At 38.1% G+C, this 25247-nt stretch overlaps 1 pseudogene across 1 annotated transcript; it reads left to right on the top strand.

The window, feature by feature from the left end:
* The first annotated feature begins 1619 nt into the window (after positions 1–1619).
* LOC104593857 (putative serine/threonine-protein kinase PBL17) lies at positions 1620–23694 on the top strand (annotated as a pseudogene). The gene is made up of 9 exons (XR_016076541.1): positions 1620–2628; positions 3220–3325; positions 3473–3769; positions 4811–5330; positions 6247–6539; positions 21100–21235; positions 22412–22548; positions 22764–22887; positions 22968–23694. The product of XR_016076541.1 is annotated as a putative serine/threonine-protein kinase PBL17 (transcript).
* Positions 23695–25247: the final 1553 nt, after the last annotated feature.

Here is a 25247-nt window from a genome sequence, read left to right as displayed (position 1 = left end):
AAATTGATTGCACTAGTGTTGCTGTGCCATTGTCTTATCACACTGCTAGTGGAAGGAAGGCAATGACTAATCGCATGGTCTTATAAGGAGCCTTATGGATTTTTTTACTAATTTCACATTAATTGTACACCTGCCTTAATTGTAAAACCAAACTTAAAACATCTAATCCTACAAATATCCTCCTCATAATGTTATAATTACAAAATTACCTTTTAATTATTTGCATTCAAAAGTAAGAATGGCAATTTTCCCAATAAAATCACAGCCCTGCCTCGCCCCAAATGGGGTGGGTTTTCCCTAACATTAAACCAGGGACAGGACACGAATGGGGTTTGGATATAATTCCTTGAGCCCACTCGGAACCTAATGGTAAATTATTAAAATTTTTTCAAGTTTAATATTAATTTCTAAAATATCTATGAATTTTTCCCAGATTCTTAAAATCTCTAAAATCCCATAATCCTATTTTTAAAATACCCCAAATTCTCAAAATTCTATTTCTAAAATATCCTCAAATTTAATGTAATTTTAGATGATTGCCTGGCGGATGAGAAAGATTCTCGTCCATGATGGGAGGGGTGCTTGCCCTAAACCCGCCCCACCATAAGGGAACAGAGTGGGAGAAGATAAGGGATTTTGGATATGGGGCAGAGATGGCTAGGGGGTGCCCCGCCCCATTGCCTTTCCTATTCAGAAGTGATTGTCTAGTTTTGCTGTGTTCTACATGAGTGCCTCTTACTAGGGGTGTTCACGGGTTTAGGTGCATTGATTTGAGTCATTTTGTTCAACCAACTTGACCTAGTTGGTTTACTTATTAACTAAATTGAAACCAATCGACCTTAAAGCAAAACCGACCCAAACATGAAAGGTTGGTTTATTATTTTAGTCGCTTTATATATATATTTTTAGGGAAAATTCCTGATTAGTACCCTACACTTTGGCTTGAGTGACCATTTGGTCCCCAAACTTTAAAATGTGACAATTCAATACCCGAACTTTCAAAATGTGACAATCTAGTACCTACTGTTAACCAGTCCGACATTTGAAAAGTCAAAAATGCCATCTAATTCTCTTTATCAACCATCTAAACATTGGCAATAAAATGAATAGTCCCAAATTCTAGATTCTTCTAAACAATCACCAATTTTTTTAAATAAAAGAAGCTAGGGTTTGGGACTGTTTAGTTTTTTGTCAACTTTTAGATGGTTAATAAAGAGAATTAAATGGCATTTAAAGGATATTTTTGACTTTTCAAATGTCACTTAATGACTGATTAATGGATTGGTTAACGATAAGTATTGAATTGTCATATTTTGAAAGTTCAGATACTATATTGTTACATTTTGAAAGTACAGGTATTGGATTGTTGCATTTTAAAATTCATGGACCAAATTATCATTTGAACCAAAGTATAGGATACTCATTAGCAATTTTCTCTATTTTTTAAACTGAAATATCTATTAATATATATATATGGAATGGTGGTTTCTCCTTACGGGAAACGGAATCTACTCGTGCAAATAGATTTCGCGTCTCACGTGCAAATATTTCATGCGTGTATCAATTGCAAATATTTCATCCGAACTATGAAATCTAGAATTTGGGAGTAGATCAAGAGTCCCACGTGAGATCAAGGTCATTTTTAAATCACAATCTCTCTCTCCCTCCTCTGGCCGAGAGCTAAGGGAAATCTTGCGTTTTCCCCTCCAGCGCTGCCATTTTACCTTGTCGTTTTTTCCTCCAGTGAGGGAGAACGAAGGAGACCCTGTCATTTTTCCCTCAACTCTATCTCTCCATCTACTCACTCTGACCAAGAATGAGAGCTAACGAAACCCTACTGTTTTGCCCTCAACTCTGTATCTCCTTCTACTCTAACCGAGAACAAGAGGTAAGGAAACCCTATTGTTTTTCCCTCCGGCGAAGAAAAGCGAAGGAGACCCTGTTGTTTTCCCCTCGGAGAGTATGGATTTCTGCTCCTATAGTGCTCTTTTACCTTCCTTCTTCTACAAGATGGATTTGTGTACTTTCAGTGCTCAACCGTGTTACCCCGAAACTTTACCACACTACCCCCTTCTCTCTTCTTCTCCTACACTTCTTGTAGTTCATACCAGCTGAGTTGATAGTGTTGTCTGCTTCGTCAGATTACCGGCGACCGTTTAGGAGATTACATCGGTAAGTAATCAATCTCCTTTTTTCCCTCAACTCTGTATCTCCTTCTACTCTTAACTGAGAATGAAGGTAAGGAACCCCTATTATTTTTCCCTCCGGTGAAGGAGAGCGAAAGAGACCCTGCTGTTTTCCCCTCGGACAGTATGGATTTTTGCTCCTAAAGTGATCTTTTCTCTTGTTCGATCTTTGCAACCCTCTTTTGCCCCCTCCCTCTTCTTCTCGGTCCCAAAGTCCCAAACCCTACCTTCTTCTACAAAATGGATTTGTCTTCGTTCGATGCTCAACCGTGTTACCCCGAAATTCTATCACCCTACCCCCTTCTCTCTTCTTCTCCTACACTTCTTGTAATTCATACCAGCTGAGCTGATAGTGTTGTCTGCTTCATCGAATTACCGGCGACTGTTTAGAAGATTACATCAATAAGTAATCAATCTGGCATTCGTTCAAGAAATTAAGTGGGTAAGTAATCAATCCCTTAATCTTTTAGTTGTAATTAATTACAACATAATGAATTTTAATTAATCATACCTATTAATTATATTTTGCAAGGTGGACACGTGTATTGCTGGTCGTCGCTTCATACGAAACCTACCGTCAGTTGTTCAGTTTGATATTTATTTATTTGCACTTTTTTGAATGTCGAAAATAATTATATTTTTTAGCTATCGATTTGGTTTACCGAGCACATCAAGTGTGTAATAAGTGTCATTCTCACTCTTCCTAACCTCTTCATATTTCTTAAAATTTTTTATTTTTATATTCTCTTCCCCAAATCACTTTCTATATATTCATTACATCCTGCACATAGACTTCCTGGTTCGCCCTTCTAGCATAACCATCTCTTTGCTACTGTCTTGCCTCCTCATTCCCTTCTTCTTTGAGTTTTGTTTTGATTTTGCTTTTTCTTAATCAGTTTGTTCCTAATGTTTCTGTTTTCCTTTATCGAAACCTTTAGTCATGCAATTTTCCTTATAACTCTAAACATACCGAATTCCTTGTGTTTTTTAAATATTGCTGTTCATTTATGAATGTTACCCATTTGGAGCGCAGAGTGGTTATGGTCCAACTGATTATTCAGCTTTATCAACAAGACCAAATACAAATTTCCTTACTGATGCCTGGTGGGACAACCCCCAGCCAAGAACCACAACACCAGGTGGGTCCTCAGGAAGACTTTTATTGACCACTCTTTAGGAGAATCATAGCTATTTATGAATGTTAATTTTGTTTTTCTTTTTGTTGAAATTGGTTGGTTTATCCATTAGATCTAACTAATGATTTGATTTAATTTTCAATTTTGCAGATGCACAAAGTTGAACATGGACTACATCATGTATTACTTAAATTTAGTCATTAGTCCTCTATGTATTTGTGAACAAGCAACATTTTTAGCCTTCTTTTTTGTTTATTTAAAATCTTTTTTCTTACTATTTTCTCAGTCTTTTTTTTTTATTTTTTATTTTAAGTAGTTAGGTTTTATTTTCTAATTCACCATTTTTCCATTTCTTGAACTCAATGTATAGAGAATTTGCTTGGAGGAAGCAAGTAAAACTCAAAGTATTGACAAATTTATGCTACATCACTTCTGAAGATTGTATTGGTACAAATTTTATTTCCTACCTTCCAGTTTATTCAATAAAAGTCAGGAGTTGCATCTATGTTTCATGGGATATTTCTTGCCCAGTTGATGCTCATTCTAACACCCATTTGATGTTTTGTCCTCATACTTTGAATATGTGCGATAGGCCTCCTTTATATGACACATTTATATTATTCAAATCGGATTATTTTATAATATATTAATTTAATGTATAAATTTATATATGATAATTTCAATTTTTATGTTTATATTAATGAATGATAAATAAGTTAAAAGGTAATTATTTTTTTTTTATTTTAAAAAGTATGAAGTAGAATCTGATTAAATCCAATCCAATATAATCCAAGATCTTTACAATCTGTTGTCATAAGCCCCTACCTACGAAGCAGCCCCCGCTAGTGCAAAATTGAAATTTTTTTGTTAAAATACAAAATTAAATTAAATATTGTATCATTGATTATATTTGTATTGGTTTTTTGTTTTTAGTTTTTAACATAAATAACCACTTTTTTTTTTTAAAGTTCAAACAAAATACAAATAAAATATATCAATATTTAATATATAGGATAGGGATTAATTAGTAATTACTTAAATACACAGGATTGGTTCAATTCGGTTTTGGTTTTTATATACCAAAACTGAACCCAGGTATGGGGTGTTTTTTTTTCTTTCACACAAATCGAAACTTACCAACTCGGGTTGGATCGGGCCAGTTTGGTTAATTTGACATTTAAGCTACATTTGAATCGGGCCAGTTCTAGTTCAGTTTTACGTGCATTTAGATGGAGTGTAGTTATACGTCAATAATATATATAAAACCGCATCACCTTATATATACGGTTCAGTGTAGCTCTTCCAAACGCAGCCTTAATGTGAACACAACTAAGTCCAAGTGTTATTTTCTTAATTAAAATGAATCTCTCAGCTTTGTTCTCGTACAAATCGGCCATGTAGAACATCTTTCATGGGTTTGGCCTTTGGCGTTTTCGACGGTTGCTGTCCCCTTCCTAAAAAAGGGCTAATAAAAGCTTGAATTGACAGAACTCCGCAAATCCAAATGCCATCGTCTTCCTCTTTTCCCCCTTTGCGCGACAAATTTTTGGTCGTCGAAACCTGCATTGTCCGGCGGCCAGATCGGCTTTCAACCCACACTGAGAAATCTGCCGTTGACGCCACCCATCAAGGATTTTAACGTGCCCAGTTCGAGTCACATTCACATTGTTAAAAGGATCTCCCACGAGAAGCTGAAATTTCAATTCCGATTGGTGGATGTTGTCACCAACCCACAAGCGCATGGTGGAAGTTGAGGCAGACATTCACTGTGGAGGAGACACAGGGACCAGACTACATTGTTATCTGAGGAGAATCAACCCAGGTGAAGAGATATTGGGCTTGAATAGGAATGTCCGAAGCCAATTTTGGTTAAGGTGGTGATCACGGCAAGATTGCCTGTTGGATCAGCAATGGAACGATGACATTGAGGTCTCCTCGTCTCCTTTCGATAGTTAATCGATGGGGAACTGTTTAACCTCCGAAGGGAAACGACCTAGGAAGAAGCCAGGTATCAGATTTATAGAAATTGCTTTCCAATTTTTTATTGTTCTTTCATGATTATGTGATGAGTGTGTATGGTATTACTTTAATAATCCTGGGAAAAAGATGGACAGCTTATCGCTAACATGCGCACCTGGGATATAGGAATTTAACTTTCACCCGCGTTAATGTTGGGTCAGCATGTCCAAACCCTCAGTTAAAGCTTTCCTTGCGTTGTGTTTGGATAAGCCTCGGGATTTGTGCAGCAAGAGTCCAAAACCACGAAGCCCCAGTTTTAGAGCCGTTTGGGAGGGTTTATGCGTATTAAACTGGGTTGACCGAGCCAGTGAGCCGCTTCTTATAAGTCAGGGAAAGTCGTTTTTTGGACTCATGCAAACCTACTTTCGACTCTCTTGATTTTTAACAGACGAGGCTTCATGGCTCATGCAATCCCAAACGGGCAAAAGTGTTTTGGTATCATATTATAATGTTGCCAGCAATTCTTACCAAACATTCAAAATACTTTTTGGCTCAATTTGTTTTTTTGAAGCTCAAAAAGAAAGGGTTATCCAAATAGAGCCTTAGTTTCAAAAATCAGCTTTTCTGTTAGAAGTCAAAATTAACTGGCCCAAGGCCAAGATGTTAGAAATTGACCACGTTGATGAATTAAGCCCGAAATCTGCATCACATGGTGTTGAAGTTATACTGTAATGTGGGGAAATTTGTAAAATAAATTCCACTGTTAGAGGATGTTTCTGTTTTAGTAAGAGTTCCAACTTCCAAGTTTCAACAACCTAGGGCAAGCATAGGATTAACTAGTTTTGCCAATGCTGTCACTGAGTAATGTAAATGCAATGCTCTTACTGTTAGAAGTTTTAATCATCCATGGCCAAGGAAAAACTGACATCAAACCTGCAACATTTCTTTCATGTATAAAATTTCAGTTGAGATACCCCAGCCCACAGCTATATCTTCAGTCAAACCGAACAAACCAGTAGCTTTTACAATCCAAAATCTCCGCCAGACCCCTGGATGTCGTAATGTTTACATCTTTACATATGATGAGATGAGAATGGCTACCAAGAACTTCAGGTCAGATCAGATTCTTGGTCAGGGCGGATTTGGGATGGTGTACAACGGAGTTTTAGATGAGAATGTCAGACCAGGTTACCAGACCACACAAGTTGCAATTAAGAAGCTTAATCCAGAAGGATTCCAAGGCGACAGAGAATGGCTGGTATTTGTTCTTCTCCATCTTTACTTTCATATCTTATATTTAATTCTCCTTTAGTGTATGAATCAACTTTATGGTGATAAATAATGATGAGATACCTATAGAATAAGATTGGGGGTCTTTGTGTATAAGTTTGTAAGATTTATTGGAACAGAAAATATGGTGAAACATGTTTTAATGAATCTCCTTACTGATGTCATTGCAAGTGTATTTGGGCTGGGGGGATAATATAAGATTACTGATGTCTAGGTGACAATGCACTATGCAACTGCAACATATATGTGTGTAGATGTGTCCCCCTCCCTCCACCCCGTCATGTAAAATTAATGAACCATATCACTAGTATTAGTATGCAACATGTAAATATTGTTTAACGCCATACCATGAAACTTTGTATTTTTTTTTTCTTCATTAAGATTGCTTTTTGATATTTCTTAAAGAAAAGGAGTTAATTTGTCTCATTTGTTTTTTCTTTTTTCTCTAAAAAGATGGGTGTTTCTCTATATTGATAAAAAATGGGGTTTTCTTTCTTTTTCAACATAAAACGAATTTTCTTTCTCTATAATAAAAGGATTCTTTTGTGTTCAAAGAGGGGAAGATCTCATATAGGATTTTCTTTTAGTTTTGTCAAATGACCTTGTTAAATTGTACATGAGAAGACTTACAGTAAATGGAGTGGATGTGTTGCATCATATCAAGAAACAGAACACCATGAGGCCGAAGAAAAGTTTACTCATAGGAGCGAGTAAAGACACATTGTGAATTGAGTCCCGTGAAACAGAGCTGATTTTGCCTTGTGAGGCCATACTAATTCGACTTTGTCAGTCATCTTGCGAGGGTAAAATTATTCTTACCACGCAAGACTATATTAACTTCGCCTCATGGGACCACACCAATTCGGCCTCGCAAGGCACTCAGAATTAAGATAGATTTTCCTTGTGAGGTAGATTAATCTCTGATCGATCAAACACTGCAAGGCTAGAACAAGTAGTGTGGTAGGAGTCATGTTGAGAGTGTCAGGCACGTGACTATTGCCCCAGGGAAACCACAACCAGCTGTACTTGAGTGTTGTACTGACACGCGTTGCTCTCTGAGAAGGCTCAAGATCATGCTCTAACAACCTTGTGGTCCTAAAGGACACATGTTCTAAGGGGAGAAATAGACAAGATTTGTTCCTAGATACCACATGAGCTGGTGAATTTCTAAGCTCTTGCTTCATGCAATGTAACCTATCTCCTTATTTCTATAAATAGGGAGACCATCCTCTTTGAGGGGGATCCAATCTCATTCTATTTACCAGCTAAGTCTTGTTCCATCCCCCTTGGTGACATCTTCCTTTCTGCTTTCAAGACTCTAAGTCATCGTTATACCTATTGGCTTACATCAAGAAGATATTATTAGGGGGTGGAGAGTAGGGAGGAACTGGATCCTAGTCACCCGTCTTCAGTTTGCAGATGACCTCATGATCTTTTGTGAAGGGGGTATTAGCGAGAAGGTAGCAAACCTCAAGGAGATAATCAAAGGATTCAAAAGAATCTCCAATCTAAAAATAAATTTGGAAAAGAGTTGCATAGTGGGTATCAACTTGGAGCATGGGGAGTTTGAGGCTATTGCAGAGTGTCTTGAGTGTTCCATCTCTTCTTGGCCTATGTCCTACTTAAGGCTTCCATTAGGGGCAAAAATCCTAGGGAGAGAAAATTCTAGAATCCAATGCTAGAAAAGTTTGAGAAGAGTATATCTTTAGGATACCACATAGGGAAGCTAGGAAGTTAGAGAAGTTAATGAGAGGTTTCCTGTGGGAACCAGGACAAGGAAAAAGGGTCATTTAATTAAGTGGGAAACTGTGTGTAGAGGTAAAGAAGAGGGGGACATGGGAATAGGGAGGGTGGTTGAAAAACATCAAGCTTTGGTAGGAAAGTGGCTATAGCAATGTTCATTAGAAAGCGAGAGGTTTTGGCATGAAGTGGTCATAAGCATTCATAGGAGTTTGACAAGTGGGTGGGGTGTTGGTGTTTCAAGGCAAGCTAACTTGGCAGCACCTTGGAAGGCCATTCACAACACTCTTCCTCATTTTCTTAGGTGTGACAGGTATGAAGTTTGCTTTGGTGATGCTGTCCGGTTTTGGGAAGATATTTGGATTGGAAACACCCCTCGAAAGGACCTTTTCCCTTCGTTATTTTCTGATTCATTGTATAAAAAAGAGGTGGTCTCAAAATTTGTCTCATCCTCGGGAACACCTATGGCTCCTACTTGGGATTTTGATTTTCATAGGGGATTAAGGGATGAGGAAATTGACTCCCTATTTGACTTGCGTTGTCTTCTTAATCAAGTTTATTTAGATCCTTCAAAGCTAGATAAAAGGGTGTGGGCTCCTAGACCCAAAGGGACTTTTACTTGTGCCTCTTACTTCAAATCCATTTCTCATTCCTCTGTCTAACAACCTTTTCCCTCAAAGGAAATTTGGTGCAGGCCAGTTCCCCCTAAGGTCATGGCTTTTTGTTGGGAAGTGTATTATGGGAAAGTAAACACTCTAGATAACCAACAAAAGTGGAGACCCTTCCTTTGTATTCCTTTGTTATCATCTACTAATATCTTGTCCATTCTCTGTAGATTTATGGGCTTGGCTACTCTCGTTGTTTGGGGGTAATTGGAGATTGCCAGTAGAACTCCACATGATCTTTAAACGGTCTACTTTATAGGAAGAAAGGAATTTGGAGATGTGCTCGAGCTGCATTGATTCGGACCTTATAGGAAGAAAGGAATTGTAGAATATTTCAAGAGAAGGAAAGGAGCAAGCAAGAACTGAAGGATTGTCTGTTGAATAGGGCAATACTGTAGCTGAAAACTTTGGAAAATTTCCATCAATTCTCAGATAATGACCTTTGGAGAAACTGGGCAGCAGTAGAGAGGTGTTCCTCCATTAAAAATAAGACAATTACAAGATGGTTTCCTCCGTCTGAAGGCTCATTAAAGCTAAACTTTGATGGAAGTAGCTTGGGAAATCTAGGGTTATTTGGAATGGGGGTGTTCTAAGGAATGAGTTTGGAGAGGTGGTATTGCTCTACTTGGGTCCTTTAGGAGTCAGAGATTCTGTTAGAGTAGAGCTATTAGCTTCTGTACAAGGGGTACAATTTGCAAACCAATTAGGGTAGGGCAGTTAACCATTGAAGGGGACTCCAAGGTGGTGGTGGGCTGGCTGAAAAACCCCGAGGATACTATATGGTGTTCCAAGAATGAAATTAAGAAATTTAATTGGCTGATAAGGAATATGCTAGTTTCTATACAATGGATGGGGAGATCAGAAAATGCTATAGCTGATGCGTTAGCCAAACAAGGGGCAAATAGGGAAGATTTGTTTTGGTTCAACTGTGATTTATGTAATTTATTACTAGATTACTTGCGAGCTATTGGGAGAGGCTGCAGGTCGTGCCTCTCCATGGGATGTTGTATGAATTTACAATTCTAGAGCAGTTTCTGAATTAATAAAAATTCTATTATTTATCAAAAAAAAAAACTAAACTCAATACAAAACTGACCCTTAAACTAATCCTTTAATAAACTAAAATATTGTAGATACACAAGCAGACACTCCGGAATACGTAGACGAGGTCCACCTCACACCAAAACAATTGTAGGAGGATAATGGGGCAATGGAAGAGAAATTAGAGGAAATCTATGTTTCAGATAATCCAAAAGAGAAAAAGCCTCTATTCATTTCGGCGAACCTAAAACTAGAAGAGCATGAAAGGCTAATAAATTTACTCAAATGTACTCAACTACTTCACTTATAACCTTGCAAATTAACAAATTTTAGATCTTGTATTAACAGAACCTCAAACTTTGCCCTAATAGAATTCAAAGATGTCTTTGCTTGGTCCTACAATGAGATGCCTGAACTTGACCTCGCCCTAGTCATCCATGCCTTACACAATACACATAGATCTTATAGCAAAGCCGGTTAAGCAACCACCAGGAGTGTTCAAGCCTGAAATAGAAATTGAAATCAAGGAAGAAATAGAGAAACTCCTAAGAGTAGGATTCATAAAGCTGCCCACCCACAATGGCTTGCAAACATGGTTCCAGTAAAGAAGAAGAATCAAGAATGGACAACTCAGGTTAGTATTGAAATAATTCCTGAAATAGCATGAAGCAAATAACAACAAACTCCTTAAATAACAAATTCCTTGCCCTATATAGGTGTTGTGTAGATTACAGAGATCTCAACAAATCCTTCCCCAAGGATGAATTCCCAATGTCCAACATGGAAACCTTGATAGACTCCACAGCAAGACACCAACTCTTCTTTTTTCTGGACGCTTATAGTGGATACAATCAAATTCAATTCAGATGCACCCAGTTGATGCATCACATACAACCTTCAAAACACTATTAGACAACTTTTACTAGAGTAATCCCATTTGGTCTAAAGAATGCAGGAGCCAAGTATCAAAGAGCAATGATTTGCATTTTCCACGATATTATACATAAAAAGATAGAATGTTATGCAGATGATGTTGTGGTAAAAGTAGTGAAACGTGAAGATCATGTAGAAGTATTGAGAAGGGTATTCACAAGAAGCAAAGAGTATAATCTATAGATGAACCCAACAAAATGTGCTTCAGTGTCAAATTAGGAAAATTCCTAGGGTACAGGGTAGATGCTAATGGAATCCATCCAGATGAAACCAAAGTTATGGCGGTCTTAGAGATTCCCAGCCTAAAGAATGAGAAGCAATTAAAGACATTTATAAGAAAAGTCTCTCGCCTAAGAAGATTCATCCCAAGCCTTGTTGCAGCTATAATCCCCTTATTGAAACTGACAAAGAAAAATAACTCCTTCAGGTGGGAAATTGAGCAAGAAGACGCCTTTTACAAAATTAGGAAAGCCTTAGGTAATGCCCTAATTTTGAGGATGACACTAGTATGAACGGTTCTACTAATGAGTTGCTTGCCACAGGAGTTGGTAAGTGTAATGAGCTGATTTCCATCACTCATGAGAAATATGAGAGACTTTGTCAGACCTCTTCTTTGCCCTCCAAATCCACTGCTACACTTGCTAAGCCAGGTATAACTTATTGAGTTTCCAATTCTAACCATTCACCATGGGTAATTGATTCTGAAGCTTTAGGTCATATGATTAGATCTTCAGATCCTTTTGAGTCCTTGTCTCCACCCTCCACTGCACAGACTATTACCGTAGCTGATGACACTTATTCTTCCATTAATGGTATTGATAATGTTTCCCTTCATTCTGATATTAGTCTTAACTATGTTTTTACATCTCTAAGTTTCCCTTTTGTCTTTTATCTGTAAGTAAACTTACTGAGTCATTAGACTAAACCTTCTTTCCATCCTATTGTGTTTTTTAGGATCTTATAGCGGGGAAGGATGATCGGTGGAGGTCGTGAAGTTGGAAGACTATACTGCCTAGATTTTGATGGTCCACTGAGAGCTCTTCACTCATCTCTTACTCCTCTAAGTGGCATTGCTGCTTGGGTCATCCTTCACTTTGAATTTTGAAGAAATTAGTCCCTAATTTGGTGTTAGTGTCTTAGTTGGATCGTGAATCATGCAAACTTAGCAAGCATCATAGAATCACTTTTAATAGAGTCCAAAGTCCTTTTGATCTAGTCCACTAAGATGTTTAGGGTCCCAGTTGTATGCCATCTTACAATGGATTTTGATATTTTGTAACCTTTATTGATGATCATTCAAGAATGACATGGATATATTTAATGAAAGAACGTTCAGAATTATTCTCTATTTTTCTTTCCTTCCATGCTGAAATTCGAAATCAACTTGGTGTTTGTATTAAATTCTTTTGTTCTCATAATGCAAAGGAGTACTTTCACAAATCCTTTCAAGCCTATTTTAATACTCACAGTGTCATACATTAGTCTTCTTGTTCCCACACTCAACAAAATGGTGTGGAAAAACGGAAGAATCAACACATTATTGACACAACTCATGCCTTATTACTCCAAATGTCTATTCTTAAAAGCTTTTAGAGTGACTTTGTTCTCACTTTATGCTTCTTGATTAATCATATGTCTACATTTGTCCTTGTTGGGGACTTTCCATTCTCTATCTTGTTTCCTTCAAAGTCTCCTTTCTCTCTTCCTTCGCATGTTTTGGTTGTCTGTTTTGTCCATCACTTGGCCCTAGACATGATAAACTTGAGTCCTAAGCAATCCAATGTATCTTTTTGGGCTACTTTCGCACACAAAATGGGTACAAATGTTATGATCCTATCTTCCATAAATCGTTTGTTGTTTCTAATGTCACCTTCTTTGAGAGTCTTCCTTATTTCTCTAGATGGGAACCCTCTCCCTCTGTTCCTCACCCATTTGCTTCAAGTGATGTGTTTATTCCTCCTCTCACTATTGAGGAGCCCATTCGACCATCAATTCACAGAGTGTACATCGGGCGTGCTCAAGACTCTATCTTCTACCCCTCCACTAGCATCAAAGCCATCAACAGATCCTCCACTGTTAGATCTTGATCTTCCCATTGTTGTATGTAAGGGAAAACATACTTGTATTGACCATCCCATCTCTTGTTATTGTTCTCTTGTTCATTTATCTATTGCCCCTCAGAAATTTGTGTCTCTTTTGTCTTTTGTATATGTCCCTAGGTTTGTTTAGGAAGTTCTTGCATCACCTGATTGGAGGAAAGCAATGGATAATGAATTTCAAGCTCTCCAATCTAACCACACATGGGACCTTACCTTCTTACCCCTTAGGAAATAGACATTTGGATGTAGGTGGATGTATACGATCAAACACAGACAAGATTGTAGTATTGAGAGGCTCAAAGCCTAACTAGTGGCGGTGGCGAAAGGCTATACATAGACCTACGGTGTTGACAACTCTGAGACCTTCTCCCCAATGGCTAAGTTGTCATCTGTATGGGTTATTATTTCTCTTGTTACCCACTTTGGTTGGCCCTTGTACCAGCTTGATATGAAGAATGCTTTCCCTGATGATCCTCAAGAAGAAGTGTACATGGAGCAACCTCCTTGGTATGTTGCTCAAGGGGAGGCTGGTTTGGTATGTCAGTTGTGCAAGGCAATCTATGGACTCAAGCAATCACCATGGGTTTGGTATGGTAGGTTTACCAGTGTTGTATGGGAGTTTGGCCTCAAGCAATGTGGAGTTGATCATTCAGTCTTCAACAAGGATACCACATCTGGGAAGATCATTTTGGCAACGTATGTTGATGACATAGTCATTACTAGTAGTGATGCTAGTGGGATTATGATTTTGTTGAGTGGCCCGGTTTTATTTTAATTTGTTTTTATTTAGTTAGGAAGTTGTTGGGCCTAGGCCCATTAGTTTATATTTTTTAAAGTTGTGACTGTTCAGTTTTAGTAGCCGCCCTACTAAGGGCATCCTTGTAATATCTCATCTTTAAATTAATTATAAATATAATGAGAGGTAGGCGGCTAGGGTTAACTTTCTTACAATCCTATTTGACCTCCTACTCTTTTCTTCTTCTCCTTCCTTGGTCCTCACCGCTCGAAGCTTGATTCCAAGACAAAGAAGTGTGTCTTCCTTGGATATGTAGAGAATCAGAAAGGGTACTGCTGCTATGATCCAGTCTCTGGGAGCCGATATGTTACCATGGATGTCACCTTTTTTGAATCCACGTACTTCTTCTCAAAGAATCCTTCCCAGGAGGTCACCCATCCTTTTTAGGGGGAGTGTTTTGGGGAAGTAAGTCAGCAATCTATTCCTCTCCCAGTTCCAGTCCCTGTGTCTACTCCTGTGCTTGACCACCACCCTATGGCACCTACCTTGCCACCTCCTTTGCATTATGTTTCTCAGCATTACTCACAATAGAGACTTCACAAGGCGGTTGATTCCACTACAACAGAACTCACACCACTTCCTGTCGATCCCTTGGAGACTCCAGATTCGGCTGACATGGATTCAGGTATTCCTCTTGGTCCCGCTACTATTTCAGTTCCCATTGGATCCTACTAACTCTGTTACAGATAACCTTGATTTTCCTATTGCTCTCAGAAAAGGGAAGAGAAAGTGTACTGCTCATTGTATTTCACAATATTTATCCTACAGTGGACTTTCTCCTTCCTACTGTGCTTTTCTCTCCTCTCTTGATTCAGTGTCTATACCCAAGGGTGTTAGTGAGGCTCTCTCCAAACCTGAGTGGAAGACAACTATGCAAGAAGAGATGAAAGCTTTGATTAAGAATCAGACATGGGACATTGTGGGCCTACCAGAAGGCAAGGAGACAGTTGGATGCAGATGGGTTTACATAGTAAAATATAAGGCAGATGGAAGTATAGAAAGGTACAAGGCAAGACTTGTTGCAAAAGGGTACGCACAGACCTATGGCATTGATTACTTAGAGACCTTTGCGCTAGTTGCAAAGATGACCTCCATTCGGATACTTCTTTCTCTTTCTTCCTCATACTCTTGGCCCTTGTTTCAACTGGATGTGAAGAATGCTTTCCTAAATGGGGACCTGCAAGAAGAAGTGTATATGGATCTTCTTGCTGGTTTTTACAATGATACTGAAAAGGGAAAGGTGTGCAAGCTTAAGAAGTCACTCTATGGCTTGAAACAATCTCCCAGAGCATGGTTTGACAGATTTAGAAAGGCCCTGATTGCTTTTGGATACACTCTGACTCAATCCGATCACACTTTGTTTGTGAAGCGCAGGGGATCTTTGGTGTCAGTCCTAATTGTTTATGTGGATGATATTGTTGTCACTGGGAATGATATGAGTGAGATTGATAGTCTGAAAAGGGACCTACATAAGGAATTTGAAATTAAGGATCTTGGAGAACTGAGGTACTTCTTAGGCATTGAAGTTGCAAGATCGAAACATGGAATTTTTATCTCTCAAAGGAAGTATGTCTTAGACCTCCTTCAAGAGACAGGGAAGCTTGGAACAAAGGCAATCAACACCCCTATTGATTAGAACCATAAAATCAATGCATCAGAAGGTGAACCAATAAAGGACATTGGGAGATATTAGAGATTTGTGGGTCGGCTGCTATATTTGTGTATGACCAGACCAAACATCTCCTATGCAGTGAGTGTAGTAAGTAAATACATGCATGCTCCACGAGTCCAGCATTGGGAGGCAGTTGACAGGATTCTTGCTTATCTGAAGGGACACCCGGGCAGAGGCATATTGTTCACTAATCATGGACAGTTGAAACTAGAGGCTTATACAGATGCAGATTGGGCAGGATGCCTTGATGACAAGAGATCAAATTCAGAAGTGTGCACCCTAGTTGGGGGTAACCTAGTCTCATGGAAGAGTAAGAAACAAATAATGGTGGCAAGATCAAGTGCTGAAGCCGAATACAGGGCCATGGCACATGGAGTTTCAGAACTTCTCTAGATCCATTCTCTGTTAGAAGAAATTGGTGTATAGGTAGAAGAACCCATGATGTTATACTGTGATAACCAGGCAGCAATTAATATTGCCCATAACCCAGTCCAGCATGACCGAACTAAGCACATTGAAGTGGATAGACATTTTATCAGAGAAAGGGTAACTTTTGGAGAAGTTTGTCTTCCATACATTGCTTTTGATCTGCAGCTCGCCGATGTTCTCACAAATGGTGTTGCAAAGAACAAGTTGGAGCATGATCTACGCAAGTTGGGAATGTGTGACATATACTCCCAACTTGAGGGGGAGTGTTGAGTGGCCCGGTTTTATTTTAGTTTGTTTTTATTTAGTTAGGAAGTTGTTGGGCCTAGGCCCATTAGTTTATATTTTTTAAAGTTGTGACTGTTCAGTTTTAGTAGCCACCCTACTAAGGGCATCCTTGTAATGTCTCATCTTTAAGTTAATTATAAATATAATGAGAGGTAGGCAGTTAGGGTTAACTTTCACACAATCCTAGTTGACCTCCTACTCTTTTCTTCTTCTCCTTCCTTCTCTACTGCTGAAATCTTCACCTTCCCCCTCTTTCTCTCACAAGAAGCTTGATTGAATCAGCAAATAGTGATTTCTACTGATCCAAAATAGTTTTTGCGACAACACTGTTAAAACCAAGGATTTAGGATCCTTGAAGTATTTCTTGGGTATTGAAGTAGCCTGCTTGAAGTGGGGAATCTCCTTGTCACAACACAAGTATGTCTTGGATTTGTTGGACGATACCAGTCTACTTGGGGCTAAACTAGTTGAAACCCCTAATCCTAATGTGAAAATGATTGATAGTCATGGGGAGCCATTCAATGATCTTGGGAAGGTATAGGAGATTAGTTGGCAAATTGATTTATCTCACCATCATTTGTCCTGATATCTCCTTTAATGTAGGGGTTTTGGAATCAGTTCATGCAGAATCCCACAATCATTCACTATGAAGGTGTTGTAAGAGTATTGAGATACCTGAAAGGTGTTCTAGGCCGGGGATTACTATAAGAGTATTGGGCAGGTTCCTCAATGGACAGAAGGTCTACTACTAGGTTCTGTACCCTTTTGTGTGGCAATCACATTACTTGGAAAAATAAGAAGCAAATAGTAGTTGCTAGAAGTAGTGCTAAATCTGAGTATAGAGCAATGGTGCACGCCACCTGTGAGTTGATATGGCTAAAATATCTTCTTCAAGAGATACGTATTTTTATAGGGAAGCCTGTCAAGTTATTTTGTGATAATCAAGTTGTTACACATATTGCTTTAAACCCAGTTTTCCATGAGATGACCAAATATATAGAAGTTGATTGTCATTTTGTAAGAGAAAAGGTAGCAAATGATGATATTGTGACTCCTTATGTCAAGTCAAAAGAACAACTGGTAGACTTGTTTGCAAAGAGCTTGTGCTATACCAGGATGGATTATATTTGTAACAACCTGAAGCTCTATGATATATATGCTCCAGATTGAGGGGGAGTGTTGAAATGTTTGCCCACAGGGGTATTTTAATCTTTTGCTATAATACGGTATTTCTCTTATTAAGAATCACTTAACAGGGGCATTTTTGTAATTCTGTATATTCTAATGAATAGAACAATAGTGCAGGTCAATAGGTTGAAGAATACTTTCCGTATCTTCTTCCTTGAAACCTCTTCTCTTTCTCCCTTTACTTTTTTCTTATTTTGCACTGTGTAAGACAGTTCTTCCAACCTTTTCCTTCCTTTTTTCTCTTATTTTTCTCTTTTTATTCTCAAGTTATAATATACTTCTACCTCCTATATCTCTAGCATAAGTAACCAAGCCACTACTTTCCATGTCTCTATTCATCTCAATCCCTAGGACCATTGATTTTGGGGATTCTAACCATATGACTAGTAAGCTGTTGACTTTGATAGTATAAGTCATAAGCTTTGACTTGATCAAAAGAGATTATCCTACATGTTTTGATTTCAGCATTATCTCTGTTGATTTGCATTCAAGCCAGAAAGCAACCTACCAAGACTTTTCTTTACATTATGTCTTTTTCTTTGAAGGATCTCATCTTTGATTACTTGATACTTCACTTAGAGAAGATATGATTTGGGAATTACATGTAGGGGGTACATCTAGTCATTTTGGAAGGGACAAAACTATTTCCATAATTGAAGGTCATTTCTATTGGTCAAGATTCAAGAAGGATGTTGCTAAGATTATCCAGCAGCTTCATATATGTTAGCTAGAAAAGAGGAGGAAACAAAATTTTGGTTTGTACAATCCACTCCCTATTCCCCATTCTCCTTGGCAAGAGTTGAACACAGACTCTGTGATAGGTTTTCCTAAAACTCTATGGGAGCATGATTCCATATATTTTGTGGTTGATTGCTTCTCTAAACTTGCTCACTTCATTCCTTACAACAAAACGTCTTATATTGTGCACATTGCACAACTATTCTTTAGTGTGCTTGCATGGTCTACCCAACAGTATTGTTTCTGATAGAGATGCCAAATATATGAATTATTTCTGGAGGACTCCTTGGTGTATGCTGAATACTAAGTTATAAGTTGAAGTTCACAGCTTTTCATCCTCAAGTTGATGCGTAGATGAAAAGTTGTTAGTAGAAGTTTGTTAGATATACTACGTGTTTGGTGATTGATCATGTTACACAATGGGATTTGGTGTTGTCTACAACTGAAATTGCCTATAATAGCTCTATGAATAGGAATATAGGTTGTAGCCCCTTCAAGATAATGATGGAAATTCGGCCCAAGAAGCCTATAGACCTAATTTATTTGCCATTAAAGGCAAGATTAAGTGCAACTACAGAATATTTTTCTAGTCTACAAATCTCGTGCTGATCTACAATGCAGATATGCTGATTTTAATGGAGACATTTTAGAGGGCGGGCCTTGGTACAATGGTTCAGTTTCTCCATTGCGACTTGGGTGATTAGGGTTCAAATCTTGGAAACAACCTCTTTGTATGTGCAGGGGTAAGGCTGCATGCATCTGTCCCTCCCTAGACCCTGCACTGGTGGGAGCCTCATGCACTGGGCTGTCCTTTTTAATGAAGGAGACATTATAATGGTTCAAATCAGGCCTAAATGTTTCTCAAAGGGTGCTTACAAGAAATTACAATCAAGAAACTCGGGTCCTTTTAAAACCAAGTTCAGTTTTAATGCCTATGTACTTGATTGCTATATGATTTGGGTATTAGTAATATGTTCAGTGTGGAGGATTTGATGTTGTACCATGGTGATGCCACCAATGTAGACCAGCCTGTTGCCCACTTACTACTAGCCCTCATTTCCATGGAAGAGATTGAAGATGTTATTGATAGTCAAATTGTTTCAACAAAAAATAGGGGATACCACAAGTTCCTCGTCAAGTGCAAAGGTTGTCCCCAATTTGATTGAATTTGGAACATTGTCAATGAGTTCTAATGCCTAAACCATGACTTGTATAGGTGGTACCTTTCCTTTTGCTCAATGTAGCTGAGATTTTCCAAGCCAAGGAGAGATGATGAGAATCACCTTAAAGTATATCAAAGGGGAACCAAAGCTGCTCCTATGACATGGGGCCCACATGGGAGTTGTATTAGTTGTGGGATCAACTTGGGAAGATCCTAGATTCTTCAATCCCACCTTAAGATGTTCTTGTGGTAAAGATTATTGCTGGACAGGGCTCATTTGGCTTTCTTGCATTTTTAGACAGCTGGGATATTTTTGTAATTTTTCATGCTTGAGAGTTTTGTTTAGGAACAAGTCTCACTCTATTTTCCTCTGTTTGGTTTTCTTTTTTTTTTTTCTTGTTTGGAGCATGTTTTGTCTAAGTTTGCTTATCTTGTAAATTTAGCTTGTGGGGCAAGTTTCTTCTTTGGGTAACCTCTTATTATTAAGCTTGCAAGGATCCTCTGGAGATTTTTTTTTTTTTTTGGATGATGAACAAAGAAACTTTTTTCTGCAAAATTTGGTATGATTGCCAATTTTAGGATGTGATTACGTAGGATCATCTTTCTTTTGCCCCTCTCTTCTTTCTTCCTTGTAATATCTGTTTCTCATCTACACAACTACAACCTGAATTTACTTGCAAGAGAAGTGCCGAATCATGAAAATCCTGCATCAAAACTAGTGGATAACACTTAGCTAAAGCTAAAATAGGAGAGAAATAGGTTTTGGTCATAAATAGGAGTATGAGATCTCCAAGTTACGCTTTCTTTAAATTTACTACTTTGTAAAATGAAATTACTATTTATAATAATTACTTGTCAATGGCAATATCTTACAATTTCTTTTTAAAAAAATACTATTTGTATTTATTGATTCCCACAATTACTATTTATAGAAAATTGTGTCTTACAATTTTAGTAACTATTATTTATAATAAAATCAGATCTAATAACAAAGAACACAAGAGGACAAATTGGGATTAGGAGCAAAGAAATAGGATTAATAGGACTGTTCTAACACAAACCACTGGTTAACCATGGGTAGAAACACAAAATGCCAAAGTAGACTATTTTAATGAAATAATTGATAATGTCAATAAACAAGATTTGCAGCAAAAGAAAGAATAAATGTTCAAGACAGAAAAGCAATGTAACTAACAAATCTTGAAACACCCTCATCAACATTTTCATCATTGTTGAAGTTTTCTTTCTTCCTCTACTAAAAGGGCAGCCCAGTGCGCAAGGCTTCCACCAATGCGTGGTCTAGGGAGGAATAGATGTATGCAGCCCTACCCCTGCACCTACAGAGAGGCTGTTTCCAAGATTTGAACCGTCACCCAGGTCACAATGGAGCAACTCAACCATTGCACCAAGGCCCACCCTCTCTTATTGCTCTACTATCTTATCATAAATAAGGTAAGAGAGAAGAGAGAACAAGGAGATAAAAATTGATAAAAAAAAAACAAGGAGATAAAAGTTAAGAGAAAATGTTGAGGCTACAATATCATATATATAATTATCTCTTCTCTCTCTATATATAATGAGAACCTATTATATTAATATGAAAACTTTTCAAAAGTAAAAAAGAAAAAAGTGATGGGCCTAGTTTTATGTATGTCCCTGAATATAAATTTTCTTCCTAAATTACCTCTACTCCTTGTACATATTAAAATCTGAATAGCTCGACAGTGATATTTTGCATTTTTTACAGTTATAAAGTATATCTAATCTGTTCCTTTGGCAGGCAGAGATCAACTATCTTGGGCAGCTCAATCACCCTAATCTCGTGAAACTCATTGGTTACTGCTGTGAGGATGAACACAGGTTATTGGTCTATGAATACATGGCCTGTGGGAGCCTGGAAAAACATCTTTTTTGCCGTAAGTATGTCAAACTAAAGAGTATTGGACTTTAACAATGACAATCTTTTGACAATTGACAGATATCTTACATACATGGTACACACTATATTTACTCCAGTTATGCTATGATCAGTGTTCTTAGATCATGAATATTGAATAACCTTGCCCTCTGATCCACACTCTTTACATCACCCAGTTACTGAAATGCCAACATAGAATTTTGGCACACCGCCCCTCCCTCCCCCAAAAGCTTTGGTGTGGTTTCTGGGAGAGAGATGTTTGAGCTGAACTGGCTAGGCATTGGCACAACCTGACCACTCTGATTCTAGATATCATAAAATGATGACAACATTTTAGAATTTACAAACAGAAAATGTAGAAAAGTTAAGTGGATTCATTTAGCGTCTGTTTGGAACCATTGCTGTTTCTCCAGAAAACGGTGCCACATCAGTGCCATGTAGGAAAAAACGGTGCTCCAGGAAACAACCTTCTGTTTGGAACCGATTTTTCATAGAAAATGGTGCTCCAAGCCATGCCTGAAAATCGGGAAGGCATGGCTTGGAGCAACGTCAAATTTGGCGTTTCCTGGAGCTGCAGCTCGTTGCTGCCAACAGGGCAGTGATGTGGCAGTGGATAATGGGTAGAAGTGCAGAAAATGTTTCCTGGAACATTGCTTCCAAACAGAAAAAGTTGCTGTTGCTCCAGGAAACGTCCTACCTGACAGCAACGATTCCAAATAAAAAAAAAGGCATCGTGTGCTCCAAGCCACACATCAGCAGCACCGATTTCTGCTGCAACTGTAGCATTGATGCCAAACATATACTTGAGCATAAATTTATATACTTTCAGAAGCATGCGCACATAAAAATTACCACTGACCTTTTCTTTTCAAACATGTCTTGTACAAATACCACCAGTTTTAAAAGATTATGTCTACAAAACTTAATGGTAGCTTTTACTTGCTAATCTTTGGTAACAATGAGAAAAAATATTGAATATACTGGTGAGAAAAATTACTGAATATTTTACCTGTCCAAGTAAAAGAAACTCATGGCCTATTTTTCAGAATGGGGTATAGGAAATTATGAGTTTTTGTCAGAAAAGAAACTTAATCTGATTGTGAAGAAACCTAAAAAGGTGAAATGCATTTCTTCCGGTCTTCCCCATTTATCCCATTCCTTTTTTCGTTGGTAGGGGCATCGGTAACATTGCCTTGGTCCACCAGAATGAAGATCGCTCTTGGCGCAGCGAAAGGACTTGCTTTTCTTCATGGAGCAGAAAAATCTATAATATATCGTGACTTGAAGAGTGCAAACATTCTTTTGGATGAAGTTAGTAAACTGACCGCCTTTGGTTTTAAATTTATATCTATAACTAAAAATTAAAAAAAAAACGTTCCCAATGTAGAACTGGATTCCCATGCTTTTACAGTATATGCAGAGTTTTTCCTTGCAGGGAATCCCATCGCTCTGCTGGGACCTTATTATTTTTTTATTATTAAATCAACCCTTTTGTCCTGGCAACTAATGTTGGTCATAAACTACAGGAGTACAATCCAAAGCTTTCAGATTTCGGTCTTGCAAAGGATGGGCCTACGGGAGACCAGACCCATGTGTCTACACGAATAATAGGCACATATGGATATGCAGCTCCAGAGTACATAATGACTGGTGAGTCTACTGACACGCTACTAGGTAGTGTGCTATACGCTGTAGTAGTTTTCAACTAAGGCTTATAATTGCCCCGTCAGGTCATCTAACAGCTCGAAGTGATATTTATACTTTTGGGGTCGTGCTCCTTGAGTTACTTGTTGGAAGGAGAGCAATGGACAAGACTAGGCCAAGCGAAGAGCGAAACCTGGTTGAGTGGGCACGCCCATTCTTGAATGATCATAAGTTGGAGATCTTAGACCCAAGAATGGAGGGTCAGTACCCAGTTAGTGCTGCCCAGAAGGTCGCCAATTTGGCATGTCAATGCCTTAGTCAAGATCCCACAGGGAGGCCTTCCATGAGTCAAGTAGTTGAGATACTGGAAACTATTCAAATGCAAGCTGAGAACCATGAAGACACATTGGTGCAGAGCGGAGGCACTGGTAAGCTTAATGAATTTCCAAAGAGAGCTTGATAATTCTTCCAAGGTGAAGAAAGACACAACCAATAGTGAAGCTAGAAAAGAACCCAACTTGAATCACAGACGAAGAATAGCAGCTAATGGCAGGAGCAAGAGTGAACCTCCCATCGAGTATATCTAAATGGCCTTTCGGCCCTTTCTCCAAAATTTCAGCCCAGGGACAAGAAATTGCCTTCTACAGACAGAAGTGAGACCATGAATGGAATTGATCTGTATTAGCTCTGAATGGGAATCAATGAATTAGTTTACTTAATATTTTTATAGGAATATATCATGCACATACTCCAATGATCCAATCTTACCCATCTTGAAAATATATTCAACCTTTGATTTTTCATTCTGAAAAATCACAATTCTCTTAAAATTTCCCCATGAGAATTTGCTACTAAATATGACATAATGCATGCTGGATTTTAATCTCATTAGAGACTAAATCCAATGGGGTTAGATTGATCAATTACATGAAAAATGCATCTGCACACGTCTTGAAAAATAGCTTTTACTCTTTTTTTTTTCGCTTCATGGGGTTACACAACAGGGGGTAGCCCACCCCCTTTCCCTTAACCCCCCCCATGAGAATTTGCTACTAAATATGACATAATGCATGTTGGATTTTAATCTCATTAGAGACTAAATCCAATGGGGTTAGATTGATCAATTACATGAAAAATGCATCTGCACACGTCTTGAAAAATAGCTTTTACTCTTTTTTTTTTCGCTTCATGGGGTTACACAACAGGGGGTAGCCCACCCCCTTTCCCTTAACCCCCCCCCCCCTCCCCCAATAGCTTTGATCCCAGGTCTCTGTACTCCGATGAGTCAGAGAATCTACAGCCACCATCACTTGGCAAAATAACATTTTCTTTTACTAAAATCAATTTTTAACTTTTCCCATATTGGAAAATTACAAGACTTGTTTTGGGTTTTTAAATAGGAGTTCATTTACATTCCTTAGATATAAAGAGGAGAATATGGAGGCTTGCTATTGTATAACATGCACGTATGCATGTGTGGCGCAATGAGGCACTTTAGAGGTGCACTTTGTTCACACTTTTGGTGTAAGGCTGACAATTGATGTTTTCAACAGCCACGATTCGATCAGGTGTGATCAAGAGCACTATTCAAAGTTAACAGTCATTAACTTTTAGTTACCTTTTAATATTCACAATTTTTGAAATTGTGACTGTTCAATGAGCCTTTTCTGAACTAGAACTTCTATTTGCTCGATGACTCTTCGAAAATTATTTAAGGAACGTGAATCAACCAATTGCACATGCAAGTTTCGAAAATCACTTTTATCTCTCTCAGTCCGATCTACTACTATCTCATAGAAGGTTTCTTCGAAGACTCCTCAACTTTACTAATTGCAAATTCTTGCTCAATGCTCTGTTGTATCATAGGAACGGATTTGCCTATAACCCAATAGCAAACCCAATGGAACTGAGTGGGGGCAAATAATGTTCTAAAGACAATGTCTTCAAATGTGCCTCAAAGCTTCTCCTCTAAAGTTTCAATGACCCAATTCCCAACAATGCACCAAACCAAATGATATTTTCTTTTACTATGCTAGAGTAGGCTAAATAAAATGGTTCTTATGTTTTAGAATACCATTTTTTTCACTGTTTTTTTTTTTCTTTTCTTTGGCCCATGGGGTCAAGGGTGGGGGAGGAATCTAGTAGTTGATCCATGCGATGCATTGCCCTGATTAAAAATGTATTTTTTAAGAAAATAATGAATTAATAGTGATTCACTAAAGGTTTTGTATATTTCTAGTTCTTTACATATGAAATAGTAGAAAAAATAATTTTCTTTTCTTTTAGTTATTGAGAATCTTATTCCTTTTTATATACTTTTTATGTAGCTTATATATTTAAAATCAACCCGGACAACGAATTGGTCA

The sequence above is a fragment of the Nelumbo nucifera genome, chromosome 5 (genome assembly GCF_055504915.1).
Source record: "Nelumbo nucifera cultivar China Antique chromosome 5, China Antique-T2T, whole genome shotgun sequence".
NCBI lineage: Eukaryota > Viridiplantae > Streptophyta > Magnoliopsida > Proteales > Nelumbonaceae > Nelumbo > Nelumbo nucifera.
Note: the sequence above shows the minus strand (reverse complement) of the source record. Positions and strands in the feature narration are given on the sequence as shown.